The sequence below is a fragment of the Lepidochelys olivacea genome (assembly GCF_965140295.1).
Source record: "Lepidochelys olivacea isolate rLepOli2 genome assembly, chromosome: 1".
Lineage (NCBI taxonomy): Eukaryota > Metazoa > Chordata > Testudines > Cheloniidae > Lepidochelys > Lepidochelys olivacea.
In genome coordinates, this window is record NC_140411.1 from 164,953,045 (window position 1) to 164,972,367 (window position 19,323).

Sequence of the window (19,323 nt, forward strand, 5' to 3'; positions counted from 1 at the left end):
GGTTGACAGGGAACCTTATTTGGGAGGCCTTGTTAAAATATCGCAACACAACACTACTCCACAGAGAAACCAGTGCATTATGTGGTGATCAGCAACTATTGCTACTGAGGCAGCCTGCAATGGAACATAAAATGAAACTGTCACAGAAATCATCATTGCATATATGCTGATGAATCTAAGAGGAGTTCACTGGGTAACAGAGAGGAAGGTTTCATTCCTCAATTTATCCTGGATGTTTTTAAAGTGTCTGTGATCCCGAGACAGGGCTGGTTCTACAGTTTTTGCAGCCCCAAGCAGTGAAAAAAACTGCTGTCGTCGACAGCAAAAGGAAGAAGTTGCCGTGAATTTGCCGCCGTGGCTGGAGGAACTGCCAGCCCTTTCGAACTGCCTCCCCAAGCACCTGCTTGGAACACTGGTGCCTGGAGCCGGCCCTCTCCTGAGAGGACTTTAAATAGTGGTTGTCTATAGCAGCCTTTAGAATTTAAGAAGAGGAAGGATGGTTTATGCTAAGGGCAGTGGTATTTGTCATGTTTTCTGTACACAAAGACCAGAGCCAGTGTTTACACAAAGATTTGGGCCACAGCCTAGAAAAGTCCTGAAAACTCATCACTGGAATGTCAGTGGAAGAAGTAGTTTGTGTTTAACAAACACACCAGACTTGATGGCCAGCTGCAGAACTTGAAGGCAAATTTCTCTGGGTTAACCTATTTCTAAAATCTACCATGTATCTATATCATATATGATTCTACAGCTTAATGGTAGTAGTACTTAGCAAATCCCAAAGTAACTACCATATAACACACACTCTTCAATAACAGAGAAATAAATACATGGTTTTTCTATCTTGTAAATAAATTATACTTACCATGTGAGGAAATGTTCAAGAGCTATTATATAAGATGACTGTCCTTACTGCATAAGATATTTCTATAATGTAAAGTAAAGTGACATCTGATTCCATTTGATTGTGTATATGTCATTTTGCTTTCAATGCAGCACCAGAAAGAATGTGCTAAAGGACTAAAGGAAAGTAGCAGCTGAATTGACAACTCCAGTAGCAGGAACAGCATAAAAATTCTAGAGTGCCATGGTATTTTGTCATCAGCCCAGCGAGAGGCAGCACTTGCCAGATAAACACAAACAACATTTGTGTCAGCAGTAGAATATTTCCATGATGAAGTTGAAGAAAACCCTGGTTGTAGTGAAAATATAGAAATCAGATGTAGACTGTTTTGGTAATAATAAAAGGCCTTTCTCTTCCCAACATCTCGCCCTTTCCCAGCACTGATACGATAGCTCACACATATAATTAAGCACCAGGATTAAGAAATGATGTACAATATGAAATGGGGGGGGGGGGGAATCCCTCTCCAGTACATGGCTAAACAATCTACATAAGGTTAAGCAGTCACTGCTGGAGACATTAGGACACACTGAAGAACGCTTTTTAGTATAGTAGTGTGGAGTACCTCCCTACCTTCTTAATAATAGGTTGTATAACTATGCAACCTATTGGTCATGAGTATTTGGGGAAAATGAGAGATATTATTATAAAATGGCTTTCAGTGTGTAGGGGAGTGACCTGTTGCAGACATTCATGTGAGGGGCTATAACTGCATTTGGGTGAAGTGGTTTAGGAAAACTTCTCATATTATACCAGGTGTCTTCAAACACGTGGCCTGTGGGCCCCCCGCAACCCCATCAGCATTTACTTACAGCAGCTCTGACCCGGCAGGCACCGGAGGCAGGGCAGGCTCCCTGCCTGTCTGCCCTATCCTTGTACCGCTCCAGGAAGCGGCCGGGACCTGCGGGGCAGCCAGGCGTCTGTGTGTTGCCCTGACCGCTCCTCCAGATACTTCCCCCGAAGCTTCCCAGAGCGGCGTGGGGGCAGGGCAGGCAGGAAGGGAGCCTGCCCTGCCCCCGGTGCGCGCCAGGCTGGACCTGCCACCCGAACCCCTCCTGCAGCTGAACCCCCTGCCCTGAGCCCCCTACTGTACCCCACACCCCTCCTGCACCCTGACTCCCTGCCATGAGCCCCCTGCCACACCCCTCCTGCACCCCAACCCCCTGCTGCACCCTGCTCCCCTCCTGCACCCCCTGGGGGCAGGGAGGGGGTGGAGTTGGGGGTGGGGATTTCAGGGAAGGGGTTGGAATGGGTGCAGGGAAGGGGTGGGAAGAGGCGGGGCAGGGGCAGGGACTTAAGGAAGGGGTGGAGTGGGTGCGGGGCTGGGGCAGCAGTGAGGGGGATGGTCAGTGGTGCGGCCCTCGGGCCAATGTACTAGTCCTCAAGTGGCTCTCGTGGTCATTTGAGTTTGAGACTGCTGGATTATACTGTGCATCTGCTCCTCCACCTGTAACTCAGTCTTTAGTAGAGGAGGCTAAACAGGGGTCCCCTCCACTTCTTTCTTTCCCCCCAAAGATGATGGCTACCACTGCTGACTAGTTGGTGAAAACAGAATCAGACCCTTCTGAGACAGATACACAGAGCTGTACAGTATGTTTATAGCTGCTGCTGATCTGCCTGCAGTGAATGCCACACAGTAGCTGCTTTGATGCATTGGAGAAAGGAGCAGAGAAGGAGGGAGGGAAGTGTGTGTGTGTGAGACAGAGAGAGATAAAGAACTCATAGCACATTTAGGAATCATTTATTACTTCTTTATCTCTCTCTTATTTTCTTCCCTTCCCCCAGCCCACTCCTTCTCCAGTTCCTGTGCTCTTTCTTACTATGGCATTGGTACTGTGAATATTTTGGTGGTAAGGGCAGGTAAGTAGGAGGATGACTTACTTCTTTCTCGTTGTTTCTGTCATCCTAATGGACACACCCCAGACATCAACCACGGCTGCAGTGATCCTTCAGCACAGGAATATTCAAAAGATCTATTTTGTCTGTCATATAGTTCTGTATTTCGCTAAGTAAATCTTCCAAATAACTTTATTTGTTTTAAAAAAGTAACTGCTGTTCAAGCACAGATTCAGCCATATTCAACAGTCATGGCCAATAATTTTGAATCTCAAAGTTTTTGTCCACACTAACATTTTTGTCATATTTCCCACTGTTGTAGTAACGTTGTTGCGGGAGTTCAGGTATAGGCCAGGCATCAGAATTCTAATAAAGTCAGTTGTCCAATTCTGCTCAGAGCCGGTCTAAGTGTTTTTAATTACTGTAAATAGCGTTATGCACATATGGTTTATATGCAATACACAAGAAAAATGGCAAAATAGCATATAATTAAAAATAGCCAAACTGCAGAGTGGATTACTAGAAAGGAACAACAGCAATGAGTATGCTATGCTTTGCCATATATATCTCACGGTGTCAGTGAATAAATCTATGATTATCAATTGCATTATATATATATAATTTAATTTTCTTCACTTGCTAGGATGAATGATGACAATATAAAAATATAGCAGGGCCTTCATCAGGACCTAAATTCCTGAGCATAGTGTTGTAATAAAATTCTGTGACTCTGGATGGAAGATGTCTATGATAAGCTGCTTTCACTGTATTATGGTTTTTGACTCTGAACAATCTGCAGTGTGCATACAAGTGAAATTCTCTTCCGGTCCAGAGCAGAAATGCATTGTTCCCTAAATGAATGATTAGTGCTTGAAAAAAGTCTGAAAAATGGCTATCCCTTTGACCTTTCTAAGGTTTGTCATTTAGTTGACATACCCATTACCTCAAAAATCAAATGTGTTTGTCTAAACATTATTCTGATGTTTAGTTTGGGCACCAAAGGTCAGACAGCTGACCACTAACTCGCTGACAGTGATCAATTCAGTCTCAAATCTTGTCACTTTCACTGTTTATTCTGCTATCCATCTCTGCTTTGCCAGCCACTACAGCCACTTTCTGCTGCTGAGGCGCTTTTAAACCTAACAATAATCCAATTTAGAATTGATCAATGGGAATGTGTGGTCAGTAAGCAAAATGACAAAGTCTGCATACAACCGCTGACCACAATCTGGTGGTAATTTACATAGGGCTGCATACAAACTTAATATATATAAACAGCTCTCAACCACAACTATTCCTGCAAAGAAAAACGGGTGATTGGTCCCTAGGCGTCAACTGTACAATGATGATACTTGTCTTATGGAGCAAGTTTGTGTGACACCATAGTTCTGTCTGTGATTGATTGATTGTATTGTAACATTCTGACACAAAATTTCCTACAATCAAATACAGGGTCCAAGGTATTATTGTGCTTTTCCAGTACAATATTGTAAAAATCTAACCCTCTTACTGGGAAAGATGGTTAGAAACTATGCTGAAACAGTTACTAGGCTTACAACAGAACAGAACACATAACTACTCTGAAGACTAAATAGTGATCCCTTTTCAACACAGTGAAAAACAAAAGAGGACTTGTGGTTTTCAGTATGTATTTGTCTCAAAGTGGGAAGTGTCATAAACAGAGCATACAGGATTATTTTCACTGTATTCAGGTAGGAGTTAATAGGACAATGCAGTAACAAGAAAAAAAAGTAAAACCTATTCCTTCTGGTCATACACACAAAGATGTCATGCTGAGTTCATACCATTTATGATATTTAGGGTCATATTTTGGCAAATAAATGTGAACCCCCAATTTTCTAGGAACTTTTAAAATATGTCGCCTCCCACTCTCCTGACCTCCTCATAAGACCGCTCAATCTTCAATGTGCGGATGTGACAGGCCATAAAAATCCATGACAAATGATCAAAAAGTAGAACAACTTTGCATATTGTGTGTAACAGCATTTTTCATTAACTGCTAAATCTAGTGATACATATACTTTGCTTGGTTGGACATATGATGATATGCAGAATGTTAGACTTCAACCCTGGAAATGTTAGAAATCAGCTTTGGTTTGAGATTGATTCCCAAAGGTGGCTAAACAGCGATTTGCTCAAATTTGGGTTGAATTTTCCCCAATAGGGAAATAAAAACTTTTTGATCATATCTGGCTATCATTGAACCTTTGATACTGCTGTTTGCCAGTGTGTTTTGAGTTTGAACTATGTTTGCTGGGAAAGGTCACTTGATGCAGTTCACATTGTATTTTCCAATATGGCCAGTAGTTTTATTTTCTGTCCTGGCAAACCAATGAGCAGTTGAGCATTTGTGCAAACCCACTGTACCCAGATCAATACTTATTCGATTTTGGCTTATGTGGGGCAAAGAGAATTAAGTGGGATGGAGAATTCAGCCCCTAATGTTTTTCTTCAAAATGCTACATGAGTTAGGGCCTAGCTATTTGAGAGGCTGTGTCATGATCTGTATCCAGTGTGGCCTATGTTCAGAACTTTAAGACTGATTGATACTAGGTTTACACTTGTGAAGATTAGGCAGAAGTCGTGGAATTCACTACCATCAAAGATCAACCTGAGCGGGAGTCTTTCCCCACTTATGGAATAAAATAAGACTAATTTCTTCGGTAAGCCCTCTCCTAGGAACAGAGTTGCAAAATTCCATGACAGGGAGCTCTTAGAATTAAACCAACTGGCTGTCATTCTGCTTAGGTAAGTAACTATAGTAGATGGAGAAAGGGTTCCTTTCTATCTTGCATGGTGGAATTGATGTACTTCTACATATATGCAATGGCACCCACATGTTGTGGGGATGGATGCCTTGGAAATATGAGCAATAATAATAGTTCCAGCTGGGTGAATAATGCAAAATAGTTTCAGCAAATATTTGCTGAATTTTTTAAATGAAAGTGCTTTGTTCATGTTTATGCTCTTTGAGAAAGTGTGGTTTGTTCTCTTCCCTACATTCAGGCATGTACAGTGGGTTCCATTGAGAACTGGTCTCACAGTAATATAACCAAACCTACTGAAGTGTTTGAGGTATTTCCTACTTTAGTACAGGGAATACTGCAAATATTATTTATATGTTATAGAACCCTTGGAGTGAATAGAGAATTACATACATAGAAAAAGGCATGTGTGTGGTAAAGGTAAGTATCTCAGTACTATAAATGTGCATTTTTAACACCACCAACTATAAGAGAAGGAAATTGGTAAGGAAATATTTTTGGTTTCCAAGCTTCCAAAGAGTTTTTAAAATGATGTAAAAAATACATAGAATGTAACCAATATGATTATATATAAAACAAAGTATTAAACGTTGCTTCAAACAAATTCCTGACAAGTCTGATCCTGGGATGAATCCATAACAAACCAAAGTGTGGTCAAGAAATTGACTATATAATTTATCAACAGACCCATGTGAGCATGTAAAGTCAATTTTTTTTCTGTACACCATTTTAATTGTATTAAGAAAAAAGGATACGTTCCCTATGTCCAGTTCTTTTTAAAATCAGCTACTTAATCTTCAACAGAAGTTTTAGTCAGCACAATTAATTTAAACAGAGAGGTATGATTGCTTTACAAAGTACCTGGAGCAGGCAATTTTGATTTATTATTTTAAATATGAAATATACACTACCACAAGTAGCTCTTTGCTGGATACATTTTGTAAGTAAATTAATGAGACTCATTGTACTTTAGTATATTTAAGTTTGGGTTTCCCCATGCCCCTTATAGCTATGTCTGGCAATTTCTTAAATGCTTCCATTCCAGTTTTGATTTTACTAATTTCCATCAAGACCATGTTCCCATGCTTACACAGAGACTTTTGACTTTGTTTTAAATGGCAGGAAAGGAACAACGGGGCTCATGTGAGAAAGTGCCCTTATGCAGCTGGCTTTCACAAGCTAGCCAAGCAGTCTATCCACAGCAGACCTGTGACTCCAATCAGTGGCTTCTCACCTTGCTACAAAGAGCAGTATGTTGTAGGAGGGGCCATTGCTTTTGGCCACAACACACCTTTATGAGAGTGTTGGGATAAAGTATCCTAAACTGCGGGACAGGCTCCTTTAAAAAAATTACTTGAATGTTTTAATTTCGGACTGCTTATCTATATTATATGGAAAGAATTTTATGCTAGAAATTAGAATATACATTATATTTTAGCCAATTATAGGCTATTAGCAAAAACTACACACAGTGTGAATGCATATTCTTATTAATTTGGTCATTCTGATTTTACACCAGTCAGAAAGATGTTCCTCAAGATTCATTGCACGTGCCAGATGTTCTTTACTTCAAACAATCTCATCTGTGCCCTACAAGTTTGCCTTTTTTTAAAAACAGATGGCGCCACATCTATACACTTTACTGTTCAGACTGAAGCAGCTGAAGCTCTGAGTAACATATGATTTACATCCACCCAGCCTAGGTAAATATAGAGATAATACTGAAGTCCTTAGTTCAACCAAAGTATTGCAGCACGTGCAATATAGTTTACAATGTAACCCACTGTTCTGAAAGCTTTTGCAACAGGGAAAATGGCATTAGAATATCATAAGATTTCTTCCTTAGCTCTGAATTTCCTTGCTTTTATTAATGTTTTTGACTAGAGTGTCTGTGGTTTAATTTCCTGTAGGTATCAAATAACAGTGAATCAAGCCAAAAGCCTTAATCTTTAGATCCTTTTGAGTTTAGAAATGCCTGGTCTTGACAGTTTTAAAATCGATGTTAATTCCCCATCCCTTTACTGCCTGTTTTTCAGCACCATATGAAAGTTAACCTACTCTTCATATTAATCCTAGTTACCTTTATTCGCCTGTTTTTTCTAACAGCATCACTAAGCTGATATACAAAGTAGTTAAACCATTATTTGAGGACTTCAATAGCTCAGACATAGGTGAGAGGTTTTTCGCAGGAGTGGGTGGGTGAGATTCTGTGGCCTGCGTTGTGCAGGAGGTCGACTAGATGATCATAATGGTCCCTTCTGACCATATCTATGAGTTAATGTTTTTAATACAATAAAATACAATTGATTTTATCCAGGTGTTCTGGAATTGCTTGAGTCAAAAGCCCAAACCACTCAGAACTGCAACTAAATCTTTTCACACACAGGAGAGTCAAAAGTCATTTATCTCATGCCATTCTTTGTCAGTGGCGGCTCATTGTATGAGAAACATGCAGTCAACATCAGCTTTCTCCCTTTTTACTGGGCCTGCCTCTCCACCAGTTTATACCAGTGTAACTTTATTTCAGTGGAGATAGGTGAGATTTACAGCATTATCAGAAGATGGTCAGGGCGGTGCTCCTAGGAGTTTGAGGAAAAACATGAAGTAGGGACTTTAGGAATACTGTAGTTGGGAGACATCATCATGTGTGAAGACACAAACTTTGTCCAGAAAACCTTTTACAACGCCCTTTTATTTCCTTGAATCTTACCACTCCTTTCTGGATCACTTTATTGTGCAGGCCCCCTATATTTTAATACAAAATTAAGAATTAATAGGTTGTCTCTCTGAGGAGCCTGCTGCCCTCAGTATTAGTGAATTGCAGCTTTAGGACATGGGTCCTGCCAGAATACAGCCTTTTAAAGAGGCAGAGCTGCACAGGTGTGCAATGCCAGAATCTGTGTTAACCAGCAGCACCGTGTTCTTTTAAAATCCTTGATTTAAAGTCTTACTTAGGATTAAAAAGGATCTTGGGGTGAAAGGTTATCAAAAGAGTGTCTCTGCTAAGGGCTCTGAGGATAATTTGTTTGTGTTCTATAGTGGGAAGGGGATTTTAAGAGTTAGATTGAAAATTATACCCAATTTCCAGCTGAGAAAAGTTTAGCAAAGCTCCTATAGGCTTGGTCAAGGCAGACTCCCTCGTAGTTCACCGGCTAGAAATGCTGTAAGGGTGACTATTTAAATAAATGGTGTGTCCCGTACCATGTTGGTATATAGCAAGTCAGACATCAGGGGGGTCTCCTCCACTGATTGGTCAAGTCCACTCTAGTAATTCACCACCAATTAGAAACACCCCCTCAAACATTTTGGAAGATTTGTTCCAAGGGGCTTGAGAGCTGAGCTCTTTTGGATTATTATTGTGGGAATAAGAAGTGGCTGTAGAGATGAAAGGAATATGAAAACATGCTTATGCCTTGTTTACTGTCTTGTTTCTTTTATGGCTCTATACACCTAGAAAATAAATCTGCCTCTGGAGTAGACTTGCCCAGCTCAAGTAGGGATGTGTCCCTTTGCATCTTTCTTCTGCACAGCGCAAGTGTTCTTGACGGCTTGGAGTCCATCTTTGTGTGGAATGTTGGTGTAGAGGGCTTCTACATCCATAGTGGCCAGGATGGTGTTATCAGGAAGATCACCGATGGATTGTAGTTTCCTCAGGAAGTCGGTGATCTTCCTGATAACACCATCCTGGCCACTATGGATGCAGAAGCCCTCTACACCAACATTCCACACAAAGATGGACTACAAGCCGTCAAGAACACTATCCCCGATAATGTCACGGCTAACCTGGTGGCTGAGCTTTGTGACTTTCTCCTTACCCATAACTATTTTACATTTGGGGACAATGTATACCTTCAAATCAGCGGCACTGCTATGGGTACCCGCATGGCCCCACATTATGCCAACATTTTTATGGCTGACTTAGAACAACGCTTCCTCAGCTCTCGTCCCCTAACACCCCTACTCTACTTGCGCTATATTGATGACATCTTCATCATCTGAACCCATGGAAAAGAAGCCCTTGAGGAATTCCACCATGATTTCAACAATTTCCATCCCACCATCAACCTCAGCCTGGTCCAGTCCTCACAAGAGATCCACTTCCTGGACACTACAGTGCTAATAAACGATGGTCACATAAACACCACCCTATACCGGAAACCTACAGACTGCTATTCCTACCTACATGCCTCCAGCTTTCACCCGGACCACACCACACGATCCATTGTCTACAGCCAAGCTCTGCGATACAACCGCATTTGCTCCAACCCCTCAGACAGAGACAAACACCTACAAGATCTCTATCAAGCATTCTTACAACTACAATACCCACCTGCGGAAGTGAAGAAACAGATTGATAGAGCCAGAAGAGTTCCCAGAAGTCACCTACTACAGGACAGGCCTAACAAAGAAAATAACAGAACACCACTAGCCGTCACCTTCAGCCCCCAACTAAAACCCCTCCAACACATTATCAAGGATCTACAACCTATTCTGAAGGATGACCCAACACTCTCACAAATCTTGGGAGACAGGCCAGTCCTCGCCTACAGACAGCCCCCCAACCTGAAGCAAATACTCACCAGCAACCACATACCACACAACAGAACCACAAACCCAGGAACCTATCCTTGCAACAAAGCCCATTGCCAACTGTGCCCACATATCTATTCAGGGGACACCATCACAGGGCCTAATAACATCAACCACACTATCAGAGGCTCGTTCACCTGCACATCTACCAATGTGATATATGCCATCATGTGCCAGCAATGCCCCTCTGCCATGTGCATTGGTCAAACTGGACAGTCTCTACGTAAAAGAATAAATGGACACAAATCAGATGTCAAGAATTATAACATTCATAAACCAGTCGGAGAACACTTCAATCTCTCTGGTCACACGATTACAGACATGAAAGTTGTGATATTACAACAGAAAAACTTCAAAACCAGACTCCAGCAAGACACTGCTGAATTGGAATTCATTTGCAAATTGGATACAATTAACTTAGGCTTGAATAGAGACTGGGAGTGGCTTAATCATTATGCAAGGTAACCTATTTCCCCTTGTTTTTTCCTACCCACCCCCTCCCCCATTCCTCAGATGTTCTTGTTAAACCTTGGATTTGTGCTGGAAGTGGCCCACCTTGGTTATCATACATATTGTAAGGAGAGTGATCGCTTTGGATAAGCTATTACCAACAGGAGAGTGGGTTTGTGTGTGGCGGGAGGGGGCGTGGGGAGAAAACCTGGATTTGTGCTGGAAATAGCCCACCTTGATTATCATACACATTGTAAGGAGAGTGATCACTTTAGATAAGCTATTACCAGCAGGAGAGTGGGGTGGGGGGAGAGAAAACCTTTTGTAGTGATAAACACCCATTTTTTCATGGTCTGTGTGTATAAAAACATCTTCTGTATTTTCCACAGTATGCATCTGATGAAGTGAGCTGTAGCTCACGAAAGCTTATGCTCCAATAAATTGGTTAGTCTCTAAGGTGCCACAAATACTCCTTTTCTTTTTGCGAATACAGACTAACACGGCTGTTACTCTGAAACTTGTGTTTCTGTCATCCAGTCAGGTTCCCCATACACCCAGGGGACAGCTACGACCCTTCCCAAATGGCTGCACTCTATCTTCTGAGTCACAGGAAAGCCAAAAAGCATCCCTGGTCAGTACCCAGGACTTGGCAGTGTTGATCTTAGCTATAGGTATCCACCTCTTGTCCCGCTATGTGAGGATGGAGCACAGTACGGACCCAGCCTAGGGCCAGGACCCCTCGTACCAAACACTATGGTCCCTGGTGCTGTACAGAAGCATGTGGGCCCCAGGGAACTGCACTACTACCAAGGCCTGCCTCCCCATCAACCCCCACACCACAGGTTGGACCCATTCTCACAGTGTCCTCGAAACCAGATCCAGGAGCGGGCAGCTCCAGTGCAACAGGCCCAGGTACCACTGAAGGACAGATCGCACACCACCCACAACCTAGTTATCTCTGGATGATGTCTGGTTCTGGAGCAGTAGCCTCCCCCCACCCCCTGGACTACAAGCTATGTCAGGACCTCATGAGATAGGTAGCAATGGCCTTGGAGACACCTACTGAGGAGGTGTAGGATGCACCACACAAACTCCTCAGTATCCTATGCTTGTCAGTACTGGAATGCATAATGCTCCTCATCAATGAGGGGCTGTTACAGCCCATGAAGGCCCTAGAGCTGACACTGGGATCATTGGCACCAACATCAAAATGGGCAGATAGATGGTACCAGGTCCTGGCTACTCGCTATGAACAGTTCTATTCTATTCTATTCTATTCTATTCTATTCTATTCAGTACTGGGATCCCTGGTGGTGATGGTGGCCAACAAAAGAATTCATCAAGGCCACCAGAAATTGACCCCCAAAAGACACTTGCTTAACCTGGTGGGCCAGAAATCCTACTCCACTTTGAACATCCAGATGAGGATCTTAAACTACCAGGAGATAGAGGTGAAATACAGCAACATCAACTGGCATGCTTTACAATGATTTATTGACAGAGGCCAGGCACTACAGCACTATAGCGAGAGAGGGGCCACAGAACGGGTGACTGAGGTAATGGGCTGAGTGACTGCAGGATGGAGCATGGACAGTGGTGAGCTAATTCCCCAGAAGAGACACAAAGAGGAACTACTGAGCAGTGAGTAGCATGCACCCCATCTAGTTATGTCTCCTTGCAATGGTGTTGGACTACCTCAGAAGGACAGGCATCCAGGTGTTCACATACTTTGACTGGCTGATCATGGACAGCTCAGAATCTCAGGTCTGGGCCAGCATTGTGTCTGTTCTCTAGCTGTTCACATGTCTGGGCTGGCTGGTGAATGAGACAGAATCCATGTTAACACCTACATGGCAGATTGTGTTGAGTCTGGCCCTATGAACTCATAGACTTTAAGGCCAGAAGGGACCACTGTGATCATCTAGTCTGACCTCCTGTACATTGCAGGACACAGAATCTCATCCACCCACTTCTGTAATAGACCCCTAACCTCTGACTGAGTTACTGAAGTCCTCAAATAATGATTTAAAGACTTCAAGTTACAGAGAATTCATCATTTATACTAGTTTCAACCTGCAAATGACCCATGCCCCATACTACAGAGGAAGACGAAACTCCCCCAGGATCTCTGCCAATCTGGCACAGGGGAAAATTCCTCCCTGACCCCAAATATGGCAATCAGTTAGACACTGGGTTTAAATACAGTTTGGAAATAATCAAAATATAACACTAGTGCCAAACTCAAGATTTATCAGAGCTGCATACTTTCAGCACAAAAGTGCAAAATGCTGGAAAATGACAAAGTATGACATGTCCAAACTGTCTTCATTCCATCCAACCTGCCTCAGAAAAATTCTCTGTATCTTTTGGCCCAGAACAATCTCAAACCAAGATCTATTCCCATAGTATAGCCAAGAAGATATGAGCACCATCATTTCCAAGAAGCATTGGAGATGGATTGGCCATGTGCTTCGGATGGAAACTGATTCCATCACCAGAGTGGCAATAAGATGGACACCTGAAGGCAAGAGAAATAGAGGCCTCTCGAAAACAACATGGCGAAGAACTTGGGACACAGCTGAGGAACCATTGAAAGACTTGCCAGAAACAGACAGGAGTGGAGGAGCTTTGTCACGGCTCTAAACGCCAGAGGCATAATGGGAAGAAGCAGCAAAGCAGCATGTGGGAAAGACCTACCAAGCAGATACCTGGGAAAGAATTCTCTGTTTTAACTCAGAGCCCTCCCCATCTAGTGACCTTGCCACAGGTTCATCTGGCAGCCATTTCGTCGATCCACCCACAGATTGACCAATCCTTCATCTTCTCCCACCCCATGGTAAAGAGGTTCCTAAAGGGCAGCTGGAGATTCTAACCACCTGTCACCTAACTGGCCCCAGTCTGGGACCTCAACCTGATCCTCTCAAAACGGATGGATAAACCCTTTGCACTTATGGCAACATGCTCACTGCCTCATGTCTCCATGTTCAGAGGTCTCTCTCTTGGCAATTTCGTCTGCCAGAAGAGTAAGGGAGCTGCAGGCTCTAATGGCAGACACACCTTATACAGTCATTCGTAAAAACAAAGTATCCATAAGACCGCATCTCAGATTTTTTCCCAAGGTGGTGTCGGAATTCCACATCAATGAAGTCGTCCACTTATCTGTGTTCTTCCCCAAGTCTCAAACTGGGAACACAGAGCAAAAATTGCACATGATAGACTTGTGCAAAGCCATATTGTTCTATCTGGATAGGACAAGACCCTTCCTGAAATGTGCCAGACCGTTTCTAGCTTATGGAGAGAGAATTAAAGGACAGGCTGTGTCTACACAGAGAATATAAAACTTGCCCAATGGCCCAGACTAATGGGAAGACAGCTACCTGGCAGAATATGAGTCCACTCCATCAGGGCACAGTCCGCTTCTATGGCCTCTTTGGTGATCCTGCCAATCCAGGATATTTGCAAAGCAGCAATCTGATGTGAATATGTGTACAGATAAACAGGCTATGCATTGGTGCAAGTGGCCAGCAATGATGCAAGATTTGGAAGATTTATGTTACAGTCCATCTTTACAGGGACTCCTGATACCTGGCCACAATGAGGGCTACTGCCTGGGAGCCACCAACTGTGGAATATGTATATGGACTAGCACTGGGACAAGAAAAAAAGCTACTTATCTTTACAGTAACTGATGTTCTTAGAGAAGTGTAGGCCAAATACATATTCCATGACCCACTTGCCAAACCCATAACTTCATAGTCCTGATATGATTGTCTGTCTCTGATGTCCTGGGTTTTGAACTTGAGGGATTTAAAATTAGGCAAGAGGAGTTCCCCACTTCTACAAAAGGAATTAGTTATTTCCCTCTTCGACAGTAGTTTTCCTCCATTACATGGATGCTGTATTTTTAAACTAAACTTTTTATTCACATTTACTGCCTGCATTTTTTCCTCTTGGCCTTTTGATGTCCTTCTGTGATTAACAAGTAGAGCTTATGGGATGCATAATTGCTTTCCCTGCCCCCCTCTTTTCAGAGCAGTTTAGACCAGTGTCAAACTGATACTCTTTAACAAAATGCACTGAGCACAAATAATTTGATAAAAATTGTTTAAAGGCTATTGGTTGGACTCTCAATTCATTGTAGACGTTTGTAAAAGTGGAGTTATTCTACTGATGTCAGTAGAAGTACTCTGTATTTCCACAGGTGTAACAGAGCCCCTTGATGTCTGTGTTCAACACTTAGGGACAGATTTTACTCAGCTCTGAATGGGTATACAAATGAAGCAAAAAGCACCAGAAGACTGTCCCCTACATGTTCCAAAACATTATGCTGGGCATAATGGCAGTCCTTGTGCTCGTGTCGTCACCTTGGCCCCAATCCGCAAAGGGACTTAAGGAATTGCAACTTTAGGCATCCATCAAAAATCACTGGAACAATACTGCACTCCACAAAACCTAAGTTAAGCACCTAGACATTTTCTGCAATGAATGGAGAGAAGTAGGCACCTGTCAGGGTTCCTTCCCCACTCTGAACTCTGGGGTACAGATGTGGGGACCCACATGAAAGGCCTCCTAAGCCTATTTTTACCAGCTTAGGTTAAAAACTTTCCCAAGGCACAAATTCCGCCTTGTCCTTCAACAGTATGTGCCACCACCAAGTGATTTAGACAAAGAACAAGGGAAAGGACCACTTGGAGTCCTATTCCCCAAAATATTCCCCCAAGCCCTACACCCCCTTTCCTGGGGAAGGCTTGAGAATAATATCCTCACCAATTGGTACAGGTGAACACAGACCCAAACTCTTGGATCTTAAGACCAATGAAAAATCAATCAGGTTCTTAAAAGAATAATTTTATTTAAAAGAAAAGGTAAAAGAATCACCTCTGTAAAATCAGGATGGTAAATACTCACAGGGTAATCAGATTCAAAACACAGAGGATTCCCCTCTAGGCAAAACTTTAAAGTTACAAAAAACTGAGATAAACCTCCCTCTAGCAAAGGGAAAATTCACAAGTTGAAAACAAAAGGTAATCTAATGCGCCTTGCCTTATTTACTTACTCTTTTTTTAATATCAGAGACTTGTACAGGATGGTTTGTAGGAGAGGGAGGTTTTTTGACCTGATGCTTCTCTGCTTTCCCCAGAGAACACACACCAAAGAGCCCAAAACAAAGTCTCCACGCAAGATTTGAAAGTATCTTCTTTCCACATTGGTCCTTTTGGTCAGGTGCCAACCAGGTTATTTGAGCTTCTTAACCCCTTACAGGTAAGGAGGAATTCTAGGCTACCCTTAGCTGTCTGGTTATGACAACACCTAAGAATGGGCTCCACAAAAAAGCCAGAATGCAGTCAATAGGAGATGTCAATGAGAGGTGTGTGTCCTAAGCACCGTCCCTCACATGGAGATGGGCGACAGCTTGGATTTGAGCACCTATCTCTGTGTGTATGATCCACAGCCAGGAACTCCGCTCCTGGACTATAGTGTGATTGTCATTATTTCTGGCCCAACTGACATTTAATTAAAGTGGAACAGCTCCAGCAGGAGAAACTGAGACCCCCCCCGCCCCATATCTGCAGATCCCATAGCTCAGTGGTTAGAGCATTTACATGAGTGGCAGATCCCTGTTCAAATCCCTTCTCTTCAGTAGACACAGTGGGAACTTCAACCAGGGGAGTCTCCCACATCCCAGCTGAAAGCTCTAACTCAGTGATTCTCAACCTGTGTATGCAGCCCATAATGCAGCCCATAATGCATTACGGAGCCACAGGCTGAGAACTACAGCAATCCCCCCCATCTTCCACAATCCCCTATGCCTAGCACCCCACCCAGAGTGGGGCCAGGAGCAGACCCCTGTCGCACGGGGCCAGGCGGCTGGACCCAACTCCTGGTAAAATTCTAGATCCCAGCAGCCCCCCCATCAATCTACCCACAGATGCATTCTCTCGTCCCCTGAGGCACTCACCAGGCCCCAAATGGCAGGAGCACTCCGGCAGGCTGTCTTGCTCTCTCTCCCCACCAGCCAGCCCTGCCCCCTGCCAGCGTGGCAAATTTAGAATTTCTTTCATCACACAGCTGGGCCAACCTGTGCGCTAATTGGGCCGCAGGGTGAGAACCCATTGCTCTAACCAGTGGGCTAAAGGCTATAAGGGAGTGCCTCGTCCTTCTCTACACCTTCCCTCTGGGCTGGGCTGTGTGGAGTTAGCCTCAGGGCACGTCTACAGGCTCCGGCTCCAAAGGTAAGACAAGTGCTCCTTTGCCTACCTTCCCTGATTCGTGGTTTGCCTTGGGGCCTAGGCAGGAGATAGACAGCGTGCAAGCTCAGGGGCAGAAACATAGGCAGAGAGGGAACTTTTACTGCAAAATATTACTTGCTGAATGAGCACCAACTATTGTCACCTTGTCTATTAACCACTCTCTTTCTCTCTCTCTCCCACTCTCTCTCCCACACACACAGACACACACAGCACTCCTGTAATATCAACCAAGCTTTTTTTTTTTTTTTAAACCATTTGCATGAATGGTGATGGAGTGGTAGCTCTGGATACTGACATCCTGTATTTACCCACAGGAGAGCTACTGCATGACCTGCAGTAGTGTGAACTTGCTCATGTCACCCAACAACCATGACCCAGATGGACTGCACTTGAGGGATGAGAGAGTTTAGTCTTCATGTTTATTCATTTCTTGGCCTCTGTGTTGATGATGCCAACAAGAGTACCAACGTATATGGTATTTTTTGTGATCTGGACTTGTAAGTTTGCATATTTACCACCGGTGTGCTCCCTTGTTTGAGTGTGATATTGCAGGGGTTTTCATCTCCAGTGCCCCCTGCAGGCCATCTGTCTTTGTGCAGCCCTCAGCCCTTCAGATGAGAAGCAGCTAGTCCAAACACCTTCTAGGTAACCAAATATCCAGGTGTAGTCCCAAAGAATCAATCTATCCTTGGGACCCTGTGCTGAATCCTTTCCTGGGGTTCTACTGCCTTTCCCTGGCTCTGGTACGGAGCACTGGCCCGTCCAGCCTAACTCCTCCTGAGGCTTCTCATCTCCAGTAATCTCTGATGTTTCACAAGAGCCAGCCTTTCTCAACACCCCTTGTGGCTTCCTCCCCTGACTGAACTCTCTCAGCCTGCTTATAAGGCTCAGGTGTCTGAGTTATCACCTCATCCTTCCTTAGTCCTGCCTTCTCTGGCTGCCAAGTAATGATCTAATTACAGTCCAGGTGAAGTGTTTATGATTAATTGGGCCTTTAAGCCCTTCTCACCTATGAGGAGGTTTCACTCCATCTTAGGACTCCTCACAACTGGGATGTGGATGGAAGCAACAACTCATACACAGATCTTTCATCAGCCTTGGATAAAAACAACTTTCAGCCACAACTGACCTAAACCAGCTACAGAAGGGATTGATAGAAAAGACCAAAGGGCAACTCCCACTGAAATCAATAGGGCACTTACCTGTGCATGGTGGCAGGAGACATTGGATGTGGAAGAGAGAGTGCTAAAGTTTGATTATTTAAGGGAGTTCTTTGATCATGTTTTATTTTATAAATGAATTTATATCAGTTAAATCAAGCAACACAAGAAGACTTCCTGGAACGTAAGAACATGAGAGCAGCCATACTGGGTCAGACCAAAGGTCCATCTAGCCCAGTATCCTGTCTTCCAACAGTGGCCAATGCAGGTGCCCCAAAAGGAATGAGAAGAATGGGTAATCATCAAGTGATCCATCACTTGCCCTTTCCCAGCTTCTGGCAAACAGAGGCTAGGGACACCATTCCTGCCCATCCTGGCTAATAGCCATTGATGGACCTATCCTCCATGAATTTATCTAGTTCTTTTTTGAACCCTGTTGTAGTCTGGGCCTTCACAACATCCTCTGGCAAGGAGTTCCACAGGTTGACTGTGCATTGTGAAAAAAGATTTCCTTTTGTTTGTTTTAAACCTGCTGCCTATTAATTTCATTTGGTGACCCCTAGTTCTTGTGTTATGATAAGGAGTAAATAATACTTTCTTATTTACTTTTTCCATGCCAGTCATGATTTTATAGACCTCAATCATATCCCCCATTAGTCGTCTCTTTTCCAAGCTGAAAAGTCCCAGTCTTATTAATCTCTCCTCATACGGAAGCCGTTCCATACCCCTAATAATTTCTGTTGCCCTTTTCTGAACCTTTACCAATGCCAATATATTGGGGTGGCCAACCTGAGCCTAAAAAGGAGGCAGAATTTACCAATGTACATTGCTAAAGAGCCACTGTAATACATCAGCAGCCCCCCATCAGCTTCGCCCTACTCCCAGCGCCTCCCACCCACCGGCAGCCCCACTGACCAGCACCTCCCCCTCACTCCCCGCACCTCTCGATGAGCTGTTTCTTGGCATGCAGGAGGCTCTGGGGGGGAGGAGAGAGGGCACTGCAGGCTATGAGGAGAGGGCGGAAAGAGGAGGTAGTGGGGGCAGGGCCTGTGGCAGAGCCAGGGGTTGAGCCGTGAGCACCCCCGGCACGTTGGAAAGTTGGCGCCTGTAGCTCTAGCCCCGGAGTCGGTGCCTGTACAAGGAGCCGCATATTAACTTCTGAAGAGCCGCATGTGGCTCCGGAGCCACAGGTTGGCCACCCCTGCAATATATTTTTTTTTGAGATGGGGCAACCACATCTACACCAGTATTCAAGATGTGTGTGTACCATGGATTTTTATCGGGGCAATATATTTTCAGTCTTATTACCTATCCCTTTCTTAATGATTCCTAACATTCTGTTTGCT